Source organism: Macaca fascicularis, chromosome 17 (assembly GCF_037993035.2).
Source record: "Macaca fascicularis isolate 582-1 chromosome 17, T2T-MFA8v1.1".
Classification (NCBI taxonomy): domain Eukaryota; kingdom Metazoa; phylum Chordata; class Mammalia; order Primates; family Cercopithecidae; genus Macaca; species Macaca fascicularis.
Genome location: NC_088391.1, coordinates 20,830,420 through 20,845,281, shown reverse-complemented (window position 1 = coordinate 20,845,281; position 14,862 = coordinate 20,830,420). Strand labels below are relative to the sequence as shown.

Sequence of the window (14,862 nt, the reverse complement as noted above, 5' to 3'; positions counted from 1 at the left end):
TTCAGACCTGATAAGATGCTAGCAGAGGTGGTGAGCAGCCGTCAGAATCCAGATATATTTGGGATGTGGAGCCAGTAAGACAGATGTGAAATGTGAGAGAAAGAGGAATCAAAGATGACCCCAAGGCCATTGACTTGCGATACTGAAAACATGAAGCTGCCATTTATGGAGATGGGGAAACCAAGCACATGGAGTAGAATGGGTGAGTCTTGACCTTGACCTTCTGCCTCTAAGGTCATGCTCCTCTCTCACAGATGCAGCCCCAGTTATGGCATGACATGACTTTAGCGGGTCTTCCTGAGCCATTGGCAGACATCTGCAAGTTTTATCTTTTGATTGGGGGCACCTTGGACATCTCCAACTGAGATCCTCTTTCCTCCAGTCATGTTGTCTGAATGTACTGGGAAGCAGCAGGGCTTGTCCAGGTCATGATGGTGACAAGAGGCAGCAGGCTGGACACCCCCGTGAGCAGACCCAAGCTGAGGCAGTCAGGCTTACTCCAGCAGGGCTGGTAGGAGCGGAGGAGCAGGTATCAGGGCAGGAGGCCTCGCCTCGCCTGCACAGTAGAATCACGGGGGAATTTCTGCCCGGGTCCTACTCCAGGCCAATTGCCAGAATGTGGGGGTAGGAGCCAGGCGTCCATGGTTTTTAAAGTTCCCTAGTATTGGGCCAAGGTCGAGAGCAATTTCCTTCAGTCAGCAAGTGTGTCTTCAGTGCTTCTTGTTGTTTGCTGATTCCAACTATGCTTAGCAAGAACCTAGGCACTGTGCGGGGAAGAAACACCCCTGTCCTTACAAATTAAGGTGAAGCAGACAGGGACTGCAGGGCATTCTCTTCCTACTCTGCACTGAAATCAAATCAGACTCTCCGAGATAACATTGAGTCCTCCTAGTCTCATTTTATGCATCTCCATCTCTAGCCCTGCTTTGAAGGTGAAGCATATTTCAGAGATTATTTTTAAATGCAATCTGGCAAAGCCCTGCCCAGAAAGTCTCCCAAAAGGGCCCATGGTGTGTGGAATGTGGCAGAGAGGTGACAGAGTGCGGGCTGAGCCAGCGATGTCCCAGGTGTTCCTTTCCTGGCCATGGGCACTGGGACAGGCTGGAGTGGTAGGCAGGACTGAGAGGAGAGTGAGAGAATGGCAGTTCCCCCAGGGCAGACTGACCCACAGACAGGTCCAATTTCAATTCCAGATGCAGGAGGCTGAGATGCAGGCTCCTGCTCCCCACATTCATGCCCATCAGCAAGCCATGCCATATCCAGCAGACAGACAACCGTTCAGTGCACAGAATACCCCTCCAGGCCAGCAGCAGCTGTCACCCCTCTTCAGTCATCTGCTCTTCAGACACTTCTGTGGACAGAGCCCAGATAACTTGATTAAGGTAAGATGAAATGAGAAACATTTGCTCCTTTAAAATCGCTAACATCTGTCCTGGCCAGCAGAGCCACAGCTCTTTGTAACTGAGGAAAGACAATCCCTGAGAAGTCTGGGTGTGGGAACGATGGCGCTCCCGGTGCACCCACCTCCCACCTGCCTGCCCCTGGGAGCCTGCAGGGAAGACAAGGCATTGCTGTTCAAGGACCTGGACTTGAGTCTTGACTCCACCAAGACTCTGTGTGCCCCTGAGGCAGATGGTGACCTCTCTGGGCTTCAGTTTCCTTGCATGTTTGCCGGGAGGAGGAGCTAGAGGATGCGAGCAGGTGCAGAAGACATGAGGCGGTGCTCCATTTGCCCCTGCAAAGACCTCCTTCCTTCCTGTGAGCCCGGAAGGAAGAGAGTGAAACCACCGGCACATGGCCACAGCCTGACCTTATGGAGGTGGCCTCAGTGGCTGGGGATGGGTCTGGCTTTAGTGTCTGGTCAAGCGAATAAATGACTTTCAAGAACTGTGTACAGGGAGGTGTTTGGCAGGTGGACCCAGGGCTGGCCCCAGAGAGAGACCACTGTGATGCCACTTCATAGCTGATGACATGAGGCCGAGAGGCATCTGAAGATATGACAGTTACTCATTGCCTGTCCAAGTCAGCGAGGACACAGGGAAGGAGCCAGGGATGGCGGTTCTGGCATCTCCCACGTCGACAAGACGGCACCACCTAACACGGCCACAGCTTCCCCACTTCTGTGCAGGCTCCAGACTGGGTCCCTATGGTGGATTAATGATGGCCACAATTCCTTGTCATTCTCCCATCAAGAGGTGGAATTTCCTTCCCTCCCATGGACCTGAGCTGGCCACAACAGCTTAACCAAAGGAAGGAGGAAGAAGTGACGCTGGGCCAGCTTCTGGCTAAGTGTTAAGAAGGCTTCTGCTTCCGCACTTTGAGGAGCCCTGAGCCTCCATGTGAGAAGTCCCCAGCTCCCTTCACCAGAAAGGCTGCATGGAGACACCTCATAGAGAGGCCACATAGGGAGCCAAGGCCTTGAGACGACGTGGAGAGGCAACTGTTCTGGGCCCCTGGGAGAGCGTCCAGGGGACTCCAGCCCAGGCACCTTCTGCCTGCAACCTCCCAAGAGACCCCAAGTGAGACCAGCCAACAATCGCCCAACTGAGCCTAGTCAACCTGAGGAACCATGGCAGGGAATAAGCGCTTGCTGTTCCAAGCCATTAAGTTCGGGGTGGTTTATTACACAGCAGTGGATCAGTAGAGACCTCTCCATTGCTGTCTTTAGGTAACTTTCTAAGAGCCGGGCCCCAGAAATCAGAAATTCCCCCGCATCAGGGTCCCTGTAGGGCATCTCCACAGCATCCCTTGTGGTGCACGTGTCTTCAGGTCACCTCCGACTTTTATGTGTCACACAATATTCAAGTGTAGAGGATGCAGGAGGCACCAGATGGACCTCGAATTGTGAAATCCCAGGAGCCCATCTCCTGGTTCTTGTGGGCAGGCTTAAAACACAAACAGGCGCTCCTGATTTGTTTTCATCCTCTTCCCTCTCTTGGGACCGATTCTGATTCAGCCCCTTGAAAGTGCCGTCTGTTCTGGCCACTCAGTGCCCTTCAGGCCTGGCTTGTGCTCATGCTGTCGGCCTGGGGCCCACTCCCAGCATCAGGGCAGCTTGGTTCTTGCAGCCTCTTGAGTGCGGACTCAGCCTCCTCAAATCCCTGCAAGGCCTCCTGCTTCAGGGCAGCTCTGACGGGGTGGCCCGAGCCGCATCCTCACCAGCACATCCTGACGAACCCAGCCAGCCTCCAGACTCCCCTAACCACTGGCACTCCCTGACAGGAGCCCCAGTCTTCCAGATCAACAGGGAGATACTAAAAACTCTCATTCTGAACCAAGTAACTCTCTCTAAAAGAGAGCCAAGGCCCCTTCACTCACTTTGGCCCCTACTCTAAGCTTTGGCCTTGGAGGGACAAGTATGGTTTATAGATATTTTTAGGAACAATTTCAAATGTACACGAAAGCAGAGAGAGATGCAGATTAGACTCCCATGGGCCGTCCCCAGGGCTCATGGCATTCTCATTTCCCATCGCCTAGCCTCTGTCTCTGCACTCCAGGTTACTCTGAGGCAAATCCTGGCTATCACATCATTTCTTTGTAAATATTGAGGCGTGCAGCTCTAGAAGCGAGGACTCCCCTCTTCAACTACAGTACCATCGTCCACACTTTCTGAGAATCTCATCTGGGCCGGGCCCTGCCCCAAATGCCTCCCAGGTAAGGCCCACTGTGGAATGTGCCAGAAATGAGACCGTAGGGCTGGCCCTGAGGCATCAGCTCCCCGGTTTGGGGGACTCCATAGAACATGGTAGGGCCAGAAGCCAGAGGAGAGTGAGAGAATCACAGACACACACGCAGGACGAGATTCCGAAAGCCGACTAGACTTGGATGCAGCCATGGTGCTGCCCTGTGCACCGACACCCCATCTCGTCACCTTCCCCACCAGAGCTGCCTGGCCTGGTTTTAGTGTCCTTGGGTGGCCTCAGAGCTGCAGACTCCCTGAAGGTAAAAATGGCTTAGTTGTTCACTGTCACCCCGAGAATAGTGCAGATTCCAGTGAACAGCCAGGCCCAGCAAGGGCCATCTGTCCGTGGACCCCGCACCAGTGTCCCTGTGCTGCCCTCCTCGGCGCTACCCAGAATGCCTCACTCAGGAGCATGGCGGGACTCCTGGCTTTCCCATACATGTGAAACAGGGTCCAGAGCAGGGGAAATAAATACAAGAAATTAAAGGCTGTTTTCGTTAAGTAAAATTTTGAAAACAAGTTAGCTTGCAGATTCCTAAAACGCAGTAATTATGCCTTTATGCTGTTTTGTGTCTCTCATAGTTTCTATACCAACATTTCTAACCTTGACACTATGGAATTTCAAGCCAGAGCCTTCTTTGTTGTGGGGGGCCATTCTGAGCATTGTAGACTCCCTAGTCTGTACCCCCGGATGCTAGCAGCAACCTTTCTTCTCCAAGCTGTGACAACCAAAAATGTCTGCAGACGTTGCCAAATGTGCCCTGGGAGGCAAAGCTACCCTTTGGTTGACAGCCGCTGATCTATACAACAGTGAGTATTGAATTCATTTGTATCTTCATTTATTTCTATTTGTCTTCAGTTCCCTCTGAAAGAGATGTTTACTAGATAAATTGGAAATGAGGGGGCGACTGAGGATTTTCTCTTTAAGAGCCTCATGTTTGCCTGTCTTAAGGGTTTTGATAAAACTCGCCAGCAGTTTTGTGATCACAATGGCTATTAAGACTGCAATACATATATTATACTTAAACCAGAAGCAGCTCAACAAAATAAAAACTAAGCAAGTAATTGTGGTATATTGAGTAATAAGACTAACTTTTTTTGTTTTTCAAATTTTTTTTTTTTTTTACAGAAGATGGTCGCTACGGTTGGAGACAGAAATAAGTCGACCTACTGTGATATGTTTCCCATAGACTCTTTCTGAGAACTCAGGTCGTAGTTTTACAGGACTCGACCAAAGATTTGTATCCATTGTTTGGATTTTTTTTCTCATTCTATTATTTTTCCTTTTTTATTGCACCCCTAAAAGAGGCAAAACACCTTCACAATGTCCACATTGCAGCAAAAGCTATAATATCTGTGGGATGATTTACATCTAGCTAAAAATTTAGAAGTTTCTGGAGCAATCAATCCTCGCTTTCGCTGATGATTTCAGTAGATGGTTTGGCCCTGCCCTGCTCTCAGGAAGTCCAGATGTCTTCCTTGAGCTCACAGATACTGGTGCTGGGGGAAAGGTCCCAGGTTAATGATCACCAGGCCAAGGCAGGCTGGCTGAGCAGTTACAGAGATGCTCACCATGGGCCTCAGGGTTGAGGCTCCAGGAGCTCAGGTCTCAGGCCAATGCCATGTGGCCACAGTGCCTGCTGAGGGTGCAGCCCCGCGAATCCCCAGATACAGTGCAAGGGATTCCTTATAGATGAATTGTCACTTTAGTAAGCAGAGAGCAGGGCCATGAGGTAATGGACTGAGAACAGGCGGGGCTGGTGAAGAAATAGAGCAAGGAATGGGTATCTGTAGCCCCTTGGAAGAAGCAGCAGAGAGCTCCATGGGAGTGGGAGGCCGGAACGGAGCGGCTGATCTGCCTCCCAAAACTGTGCCTTAGACCGAACCTCTCTCCAGCCCGAAAATAGGCCAGGAGGGCTGGGCTGCCTGTCCCCGCAGCCTCTTTAGGGTGGGGGTGGCAAGAATGTTCCTCTGCAGCGACACATCCAAGCCTCTCCCACGTTGTCAGCCACTCTGCTTTGAGGCTGAGCTCCAACCCCTCCCAGGAAGGAGGAAGAAAAGACTCATGGCCGAGACCAAGTCCCAGCAGGCGTCTCCTTAGGACAGAAGATGGAAACGTTAACCTTTTCTGCTTGCTGAGCAGGCAGAGAAAGGAAGGCTGTTGTGAAGAATGGGACCCTGGGCACACTCCGTGCTTGGGGACATGACGTGCCCTTGACCACGGTGCACAGGGCAGAGGGTTGGAAAGCACTGACAGTTCTGCACAGGGGAGCCATTCAGGCCCCTGGGTTCCCACAGGGCTGGCCAGTCAGCGCCTTGCGGGTGCCCAGCTGGGCTGGGAGTGTCCCCTCTCCCACGGTGGTAAACAAGGCTGGCCTCGGGAGGGGCTGCACAGACAGCCCAGTACACCCAGCAGGCCGAGCCCAGCTCATTCCACTGAGCCGTGGGGGCCCTGGGGACTTAACCAGAAGCCCGTGTCTGCTAACAGAAGGCACTTTGTTTCCTGGAGTGGGCGGCACTTTCTTCTCCTCTCCCTTCACAGAGGACAGGGCCACGGAGGCATGTTTAAGTTATTGTTATTTCCAGCTTGGCAAAAATGTAAATGTGAGAGTTCACATTGACGGAAAATAGACAGCATTTTCCCTGTGGACGGGTGCGGCTGTCACCCACTGCTCGGGTCCAGGAGGGCAGCTCCCCGAGGGAGGCCAAGGGGCTGGGAGGGTGAGTGCACACAGAAGTCAGAAGTAAAGAGCCACCAGCAAATGTGACCCACACGGACACCTTCACCCCAGCTGCACTGGGCTCTCCCACTGTGCTGTGATGATGCAACCCGGGCCTCATGCATATCCCTGGGCCTGCCCCGGTGCGGGCTGCCTGTGGCCTGTCCGCTTGCCTTCTCCAGATAAAGAGTCATTCTGTTCCTGGAGCTTTCATGGGGTCTCATTTAATCTCCATTACAATAAATTCATTCATTCATTCATTCATTCATTCATTCATTCATTCAACCATCTATCCAGGCACATGTATTGACGCTGGGCTCTGGGGTCAGAGAAGTGGATGGCACAGATATAGAAAGAGCTTCTGGTGAAGACAGAAAGTAAACTAACAATTACAAGAGGGATGGATGAACGGCAGCAACAACAGTACTAACCACTAATTACCTTGTGATGCGCTGGGCATATAGAAACTCATTGGATCTTCCCCGTGCTGATTCAAAGGACTCATTCCATCCCTGCTTTACAGACAGAGGTGAGTCACCCAGCCACGGCCACATGGTTGGTAAGCGACAGAGCAGAGACGACAGCCCCAGGAATGCCCAAAGGCTGCTCCCCCAGAGGCAGCCCTCAGTTTTCTGAGGCCCGTGGGAGTTTGGGGGAGATACACACTGAACATCCCTCTAGGGGTCGGGGCTGTTTGCAGAGCCCAGGCCTGCTGTGCAGGGTCAAAGGCTGGTCCTCTCCAAGTGTAAGCCAGGCCTTAGGGACAGGCAAGCACCGCTAACTGGTTCCTGCCCTCCCAATGCCTCGGGCACACTGGGCCCTCTAACCCCATCCTGCTGGGGAAGAGTCCTAAGGTCCAGGTAGCCAGGAAGGACCAGTCTAACCCAGTGCTTCAAGAAGTGACTTAGGCAGCATCACCCATGTGTGGCCAGCTAGTGCCCCAGGCCTTGGCGTCAGAGGAGAGGAGGAAAGAGCTTGGCCTGGGAGTGAAACAGCCTTTCCTTGGATTCTCCACCAATAAAGTTGATGAAGCTACTTGATGCCACGGCTCAATGGTGCAGGGAGCCGAGGGCGGAGCCAAGGTCTCCAGCCTGGAGTGTGCAGCCTGGTGAACAGAGGCAGGGAGTGCGGGGCCCGGTGAACAGAGGCAGGGAGTGCGGGGCCCGGTGAACAGAGGCAGGGAGTGCGCGGCCCGGTGAACAGAGGCAGGGAGTGCGCGGCCCGGTGAACAGAGGCAGGGAGTGCGGGGCCCGGTGAACAGAGGCAGGGAGTGCGGGGCCCGGTGAACAGAGGCAGGGAGTGCGGGGCCCGGTGAACAGAGGCAGGGAGTGCGGGGCCCGGTGAACAGAGGCAGGGAGTGCGGGGCCCGGTGAACAGAGGCAGGGAGTGCGGGGCCCGGTGAACAGAGGCAGGGAGTGCGGGGCCCGGTGAACAGAGGCAGGGAGTGCGGGGCCCGGTGAACAGAGGCAGGGAGTGCGGGCCCTGGTGAACACAGGCAGGGAACACAGGCAGTCAGGGAGCATGTGGTCAGAGGAAGCAGGGCCAGTGATTCGGGCTAGAGCTCCCCTAACTGTGTGTCGGAGGGGCACAGTGTGTGTTGAACAGATGTCCCATTTGAACCCAGAAGGAGAAGGTCGTTGTTTGGATCTTCTTGTTAGACAAGTGAGATTAAGAGACTGACCCCACATCTCAAAAAACCAGCCATCCAGGGGCACAACCAAAAAAACATAGTCTGACACATCAATCATGGTCAACAGCTGAAAAAAGATGGAAGTTTGACGGGACAGAAAGGGGGCACGGGGGTTGCTGCTGCAGCCGCTGATCCCCAGCCCTCCTGACACTCACCTGGGCAGAGCGCGAGGCACTGCGTGGTCCCCATGGCTTGCGTGGCCGCCCCCTCCTCCGTGCAAAGATGAGATGCAGAGAGGGGCCTTGGCCCGGTGTCCTTTGGAGACTTTGGTGAGAACTTTTTCCTGTGTGTCACTATCTCCACCTTTACTTGACAGACAAAACCAAACCGTAAACCACGGCTTCCTCCATTATTAGGCCCCACGTGAATCATCCCCACAAACCACACTGGAATCCAAGTGTTGGGAGGAAGGTCCCCTAGGCAGGAAAGTGCTCAATAATGAGAGAGTCTAGTGGGAAAATATCCTCAGAATCAGGGCTCCTGTTGAACAACCGCTCTAAGAAAGTCATGTGGCGAGGCAGGCAGGGGCACACTGCCCTGTATCCCTGGCATACCAGTTCGTGTGGCCCAGGGGAGGTTAGCAGACACAGGTATGAGCCTTCAGCCCTCCTCACCTTGCCAGCCCGCTTCTTCTCTTACATGTTCCTCTCCCATCCTGCTCCGCCCCAGCAGCTGCCCTTGGCCCCACTGGATCTAGGGTGCACACACCAACAATGAGGAGTCCCCTTCAGGACTGTCCTGGGAAACCAGAGCCAGGAGAGAGGCCCATGCGAGCTCTGGAAGCTGGCTCAGGGCCCACCGGACACAGTGTTTCAGGATCCCGGTGCCCAGAATGTGGCCTAGCCGGGCAAGCATGGTTTCCCATGAGCGCACCTCCTTGGCCCTTCAGCTTCCTCATCCTGTGGTTTGGGGCACAAAGAAGAGACAGAGCAGCTTTCTCAAAAAGGGGACCCAAGAAAGGGTCCTATTGCCTGACTCTAATGGTGATGCCATCTGTGTGGACAGGTGTGTGTGTGTGTGTGTGTGTGTGTGTGTGTGTGTGTGTGTGTGTGTTTAGTTCTCTTTCTCTGTCTCTCATGCATACATGCATAGTCTGAGACCCAGTTAAGAGCCAAGAGGCAAACAAGTCTTCATTCAACAGACCTTTGCTTAAGCAAAAACTATACCGTGGCATGATGGGTTCTTCCATCCTCACTCAAGTTTTATTTTTTATATCTCACCTCTGGTGGGAAAGGGGACTTTTTAGTAGTAGTAGTAGTAGTAGTAGTAGTATTATGTGACGTCAAAGTTATGCCAAGAATGATTCATATTTGTGAGAATCTGTTTGCTGCCACGTCTCCACTACGGTGACATAACCACCATCACCTTCCCAGGAAGGGGGAACAAGTTGCCCAGAACAGGACATGAATCATGAATGGGTCACTCATCAACCTGGGGCTGCAGAAAGAGAAAGAGACACCCAAGGGGAACAGGTATGAGCCCAGGGCAAACAGCGAAGAGGTTTTCAGCCTCCCTGCTCTGTGTCCTTTCAGCCAATGGTCAGGTCAGGTAGGGCCATAAGAGGAGATGCAAGAGAGGCGCAGGAGAATGAAGTCCATTATACTCACAGGCTCCAGAAAGGGGCTCATCATGTACCAAGCAGGACCACAGGGGAAGCGCCAGTGTTGGTCAGGAGGCAGAAGGCAGGGGCGCAGGGAGAGCTCGGGCCATGGCCTTTGTTGGAGTCTCCTTGGGAAAGCCAGGGCAGGGTGAGCAGCTTAAGATGGGCTAGTGTAGATAATTTTGAAGGGCTTCGGGCTGTCGGGGTGGTCTCCAGCTGCCTGGCATCTGGCCCTGGGATGATTAGGCAGAGGAACGTACCCTCCTGGGGTGTGCGGACCAGATGGATGGGTTATGCCCTGGGTTGGGTAGTTTGCATATCAAAGGTATGCCCCCTTGCTGTCTCTAAGGATTTGCTAGCTCCAGAGAGCCAGTGGTCTCCCTCAGCCAGAAAGGGTTTTCAAAGATGTCAAAATATAATAAGCCGTGTGCGATGGTGTATGCCTGGAATCCCAGCTACTCAAGAGGATAAGGCAGGAGGATTGTTTGAGCCCAGGAGTTCCAGGCTGTAGTGCACTATGTTTGTGCCTGTGAATAACCACTGCACTCCAGTCTGGGCAATATAGCAAGATACCATCTCTAAAAAACAAAATCAGTCCCCTTGACTCCAAGCATCTTTGTCATCAGTTCCAAAAAAAAGCGGTCTCATTCTGGAACTGGATAGCTCCTGAAGCTCCTCCAGGTGGCATGGAGCTGTGGCAGCAATAACAACCTCAGGCCAACCCTCCTGAAATTGTGTCTGGAGTTGGTTCCTTCTGGTGGGTTCTTGGTCTCACTGACTTCAAGAATGAAGCCATGGACCCTTGCGGTGAGTGTTACAGCTCATAAAGGTAGTGCACACCCAAACAGTAAGCAGCAGCAAGATTTATTATGAAGAGTCAAAGAACTAAGCTTCCACACCCGGAAAGAGGACCAGACCAGGTTGCCGCTGCTGGCTCACGTGGCCAGCTTTTATTCCCTTATTTGGGCTCTCCCATGTCCTGCTGATTGGTCCATTTTACAGAGTGCTAATTGGTCCATTTTACAGAGTGCTGATTGGTCTATTTTTACAGAATGCTGACTGGTGCATTTACAATCCTCTAGCTAGACACAGAGCACTGATTGGTGCATTTTTACAGAGTGCTGATTGGTATATGTACAATCCGTTAGCTAGACACAAAGCACTGATTGGTGCATTTTTACAGAGTGCTGACTGGTGCATTTACAATTCCAGCTAGACAGAAAAGTTCTCCAAGTCCCCACTGGACCCAGGAAGTCCAACTGGCTTCACCTCTCAAAATCACTGGCAGAACTCAGAACTGAACCAACACTAAACACAGGCACGTGACCTGATGCCTTCCTTCCCACTTGCTCTTCAAGTTGAGGTGCTTACGTGGAGTGAGCCTGACGTTATGACTCCAGACAGTGTCAAAACCATGTCAGCAATTTTGTGGGGCAGAAAAAGACGATTGCTCTCACTTTGCCTGTGGCCCAGCGTGTCCTCAGAGACTGTAGCGAAGATAGCAACATCACGAGGCTCAAGGGGCACCACATCTCTTGCATCTGCCAGGCCGAGAGCAGCTGGAGGAAGCACTTTCCCAGCCAGTCACCGGCCACCATGGAGACAGACCACAGTGACACATCTCGCCTGTGGACCGGGGGAGGGGAGCCAGCCCCACCTGCCTACCAGCAGCAGGAAAGAACACGTCCTGCAAGGAGGGACAGCAGGGCTGCTTGCAGAAGACACTCTTGTGTATTCAGTGGGTTGTCCCCCAAGGCCAGGTAGGCACCGTCCACATGTATCTGGAGGCATTGCTCAGGACAGCCCCAGGAGAGTTGACCTGCATTGAATGGAATTTGAATGATGAGAAACAAGCCAGTCCTGCTGGCCACCCCTTCTTCACAACCATACCTGCCACCTGCTCTTCCAGCTTGCAGGTGACAAGGCCCTATGGTGAAGACTGGGAAACACACCTACTGTGGCACAACTGTTGTATTACTTTCCAGCAGATCACCCTCAATATCCCCACATACAATGAAATCATCTTCGGTCATAATGAAATGAAATGAAGTGAATACTAATGGCCAGAGAAAATAGTAGCACGATTGAACTTTGTATATATAGTTTTGCCAGTAAAAACTTTTTAATAAAAGCAAAATAAATATTACAGTACAAAAATTAAAAAGTCATGGATTAATCATTACCTTAATGTGTGTGTGTGTGTTTTTTAAGTGGGGGCATACACGAAGAAACAATTCCAAAAGAGTGAACTCCAAAGCTTTAGAGACTGGCTCGCACCCAGACAGACAGAACTGAAGCGAAGCCAGTTCACCGTGCTAGCCTCGTTCACTTCCACTCTACTCATTCAACACGGGAATACGGCGTAGATCCAGAGTAGGAGAAACTAACTGCCCCAGAAGTGAGCACCAACAATTCTGAATTGTCACCCTTGCAAACGGACTCTTGGAACCAGCCTGCAACTGACTCTGCTTATGTCCTGTGTAATTAGAGGTGTTCCAAATTAACTTCCATGTAGAAGGCAGTGTTTCTTAAAACATAAGTAATAAAATGTGCACTCTTTAAGCCTGGACATGTATCACTAAAAGACAACACTAATAGCAGCAACTATTTAGGACTTAGACTAATAAATGGTTTGGGGGGAAAGAGTAAGTACTTCATCACAGACACTGCTTAGAATAACCAGCATATAGTGATAATAAAAAGCTGAGCACCGTGTGGTCAGTTTGATTACTGTTTTTAACGACACTACACACAAGGCACTCCTTTATTGCCTGCGCGCAGGGTAGGCTGTTCCCACCACCTACCCTTGGTATGCCACTGTGTCCTTGCCCCCAGATTTCATCAAATCAGATGAAGTGCATTGACACTGTTAGGAACTATGTCATTATTGTTGCCTGACTTGCAGAGAAGTCAGTCATTTTCAGAAAGAGTCTGCTGCAAGAAGCTCTTTCCTCTGGAATGGCCCTACAAAAGGAATAGGGGAAATATGTTTAAAAGGAAATATCAACAGGTTTGATGATCACTTAAGAACTGGAGGTTTCTGCAAGACAAAATACAGCAACAACCAAATTTTAACTCAAGCAAGTTAGGAAAATTATTTTCCATATATGACAGGCCAAGTGTACTTGTATTGAATGCACTCATGCCAAGTGACCAACAACAGCAAAATCCATTGATTTCTCAATATGTGTATGACAAAGGACATGGACAGAAAATTCATAGATGACAGAATTTTCATGATTCATAAAGGAACAATCATTTCCTCATAGCCAGACTGTGAAACAAACAAACAAAAAACAAGACAAAATGGAACAATCACAAGGAAAAATGTTTTCTCCTCAGGCACTCAACCAATGCCACTTAAAAGTGGGATATTGGTCGGGCACAGTGGCTCACACCTGTAATCCTAGCACTTGGGGAGGGCGAGGCAGGCGGATCACGAGGTCAGGAGTTCGAAACCAGCCTGGCCTATAGTGAAACCCATATCTACTAAAAAGAAAAAAATTAGCCTGGTGTGGTGGTAATCCCAGCTACTCGGGAGGCTGAGGCAGGAGAATTGCTTGAACCCAGGAGGCGGAGGTTGCAGTGAGCCGAGATCACGCCACTGCACTCCAGGCTGGGCGACAGAGCGAGACTCCATCTCGAAGAAAAAAAAGCAGGATGTCACTTTTTTTTAATCTCTCATAGTTCCAGTAATACGAGGGTATAGTGAGATGAGCCCCTCTCACACTCCGTTGCCAGAGGAATAAATATTGGAATAATACTCATCCTCCATCAGTTATATGGCAAGTGTTTTCCCAGTTTGCTCTTTCACATTTGATGTTGTTTACAGCACTGGGTCACTGCATTCTAAGGATTTAGACATCCTCTCCAAAGGAAATTGAGTCTCCCCCTGAAGCTGCAACAAGAGCATCCCATGCTCCAGCCTGAGCAGGGTTGAGTGTGTCTGTATGGGTTTGAGATAGGAGGGTCTTCCAGAACAAGCCTTTCCTGTATTCCACCAACCGTTAGCAAGAGGGCTCTATCCCATGGGGTGTGGATAACGTGCACATGAGAAGCATCCCTGCCTGATTCTGAGTCTTCTGGTAGCTCCATTCTGCCAGACAGGCAGGGCGTTTTCTTGGAAACTTATAAATGTCACATTTTATGTAAACAGGGAGTTCTACTAGAGCCTTTCATCATCACAACACATAAAAGACACATTATCTAAGAAATTCCTGAGATCGCAGCCGTAAGACAAAGGACCCAGCTCTATGCCACAGGCTCACACATTCTTTGGGTGGTCGATTGCATCTTATATTTGAAAATCTCTCAGCAGTGATGATAGAGTAGGTAAAGAAAGTACCTTGGAAAATCCTACAAAACCATCAGGTGCTTTGGTCTACAAGAAGGAGTAGGGAAGTAAGAAACACTATTGTGGGGGTTCAGGGCCCCACGATGGGCAGGTTTGAATCCTAGCTCTGACCTTTACTAATTGTGACGTCGGGCAAGTTTCTTACCCTCTGTATGTTTCAGTTTCCCTGCATGTGAAATGAGAATAATAATAGTTCTGACCTCATGGAGTGGGGGCAGGGACTATAAGGATTCAATAAAATTGTGCTCAGTTTTTTAAAAAAAATGTCAGTGTCATAAAAGAAAAAGAAAAGCTGTTGGAAGCGCTCCAGATTAGAGGCCAAAGAAACATCGCAATTAAATGCAATATCTGACTGTAGTCTAGATCCTGTACTACAGTTTTTTAAATAAGCCATAAGGGATATTTTAGGGTTAACTGACAAAAATTGCAATGTGAATGGTAGACAAGATAAAGCATGGCTCAGAAATCACCACTGAAGACTGCATCCATGCAACCAAATACCACCTGTTCCCCCAAACACCTATGGAAATAAAAAATTAAAATTATAACAATTTAAAATTAAAAAAAGGAAAAGTTCAACCAAAAAAAGATAAAGCACGGTAGCAATGTTAAATTTTCTGAAGTTGATAACTGCACTATGGTTAGGTAAGAGAAAACCTTTTATCCCTAAGACAACTGAAGTGTTTAGAAGTAAAGGGCCATGCCTTCAAATGGTTCCAGGAAAAAAAAATATACACACTCACACACACAGACACAAACGCATAACATTACACATTATGTATGTCTGTGTTATACATATACATACACACAGAGGAA

At 50.4% G+C, this 14,862-nt stretch overlaps 1 long non-coding RNA gene across 1 annotated transcript; it reads left to right on the top strand.

The window, feature by feature from the left end:
- The first annotated feature begins 1,193 nt into the window (after window positions 1–1,193).
- Window positions 1,194–11,856, top strand: LOC141408974 (uncharacterized). The gene is made up of 5 exons (XR_012426884.1): window positions 1,194–2,519; window positions 3,498–3,654; window positions 4,265–4,492; window positions 4,812–6,931; window positions 10,905–11,856. It is a non-coding gene; the product is annotated as an uncharacterized lncRNA (long non-coding RNA).
- The last annotated feature ends 3,006 nt before the right edge of the window (window positions 11,857–14,862 follow it).